The sequence below is a fragment of the Salvelinus alpinus genome, chromosome 11 (assembly GCF_045679555.1).
Source record: "Salvelinus alpinus chromosome 11, SLU_Salpinus.1, whole genome shotgun sequence".
In the NCBI taxonomy this organism is placed as follows: Eukaryota; Metazoa; Chordata; class Actinopteri; order Salmoniformes; family Salmonidae; genus Salvelinus; species Salvelinus alpinus.
The window spans coordinates 570,098-571,268 of NC_092096.1; the positions used below are offsets into that span (position 1 = coordinate 570,098).

The 1,171-nt window shown below is 43.4% G+C and overlaps 1 protein-coding gene across 4 annotated transcripts in view; it reads left to right on the forward strand.

Annotated features, from left to right (window-relative positions):
• Positions 1-372: 372 nt before the first annotated feature.
• The window catches only part of LOC139533447 (mucin-2-like), a 27,293-nt gene continuing 26,494 nt past the window's right edge, over positions 373-1,171 (forward strand). For 2 of the 4 annotated variants that reach the window (XM_071331473.1, XM_071331474.1), the window contains exon 1: positions 389-1,171. This exon is cut by the window's right edge and continues 142 nt beyond it. The gene's annotated coding sequence lies outside the window, so the exon portion shown is untranslated. The other 2 variants (XM_071331475.1, XM_071331472.1) reach the window with 2 other exon arrangements.

The window sequence follows — 1,171 nt, forward strand, 5'->3', positions numbered from 1 at the left end:
GTTAGTAACTGAGACGTTAGAGGAGACATGCAGATATCTAATGTATCTGTTAGTAACTGAGACGTTGGAGGAGACATGCAGATATCTGATGTATCTGTTAGTAACTGAGACGTTAGAGGAGACATGCTGATATCTAATGTATCTGTTAGTAACTGAGACGTTAGAGGAGACATGCTGATATCTAATGTATCTGTTAGTAACTGAGACGTTGGAGGAGACATGCTGATATCCAATGTATCTGTTAGTAACTGAGACGTTGGAGGAGACATGCAGATATCTAATGTATCTGTTAGTAACTGAGACGTTAGAGGAGACATGCAGATATCTAATGTATCTGTTAGTAACTGAGACGTTAGAGGAGACATGCAGATATCTGATGTAGTCTAGGAGTTATTTCAGAGTATTGCTGGCACATCGACTGTTTTGTTTACCCAATTATTAATCAACCCGTTCCTTATGAATTGCGAAATTTTAAATGTTCGTTTTACTATGTAACTACGAGTTACTGAGTCGAGATATGAGATATTGAGGTGTGCAGCGAATAGGCTATTTTATTTCTGTGATTTTGATATTTTGGGTGAAACGCAAGGTAATCTGTGACAAAGATAGTGCTGGCTGGTGTTGATATGGGGGCAGAGCAGGGAACAGTCATTCCTCCCACTTACTGCCGCTAGTCGCTCTGAGGACAAAGAATCAAATGGGTCAGGCTGGAGAAACCAGGATCTGTCGCTGCCGGAAACATTATAGCTCCTGCTACAAACGTTACCGTAGGCCACAGACACATCTAGAGCTCATCCGACGTCCCGTTTTATTGTTGACGTTTGTGTGGATACAATTTTAGTTTTTCCTCTTGTGAGAATGATGATAGTTATTTCACATCGTCGAAGGTTTGCGCCGCAGTTTTAAAGGGACGGAGGCAAGGTGCTTTCTTCCTCCTCCTCGGACAGACGAGAAAGAGCCTGGAAACCGCTTGGGAATGTAGAAAATACTCCGCGTCAATGTTCTCAACACGGCTCTCTGGAGTCGTTGAACGGACGGCGTACCCTCTGGACCTCGTTTCAATGGTACACTTGCCTGGTGTGGATGTTATTGTTTCCTGAACCAACGATCTATAACCGACAGGAGCATCGGTTACCAGACAGGGTGGCCGTTATCATCCGTCTATTCTCAT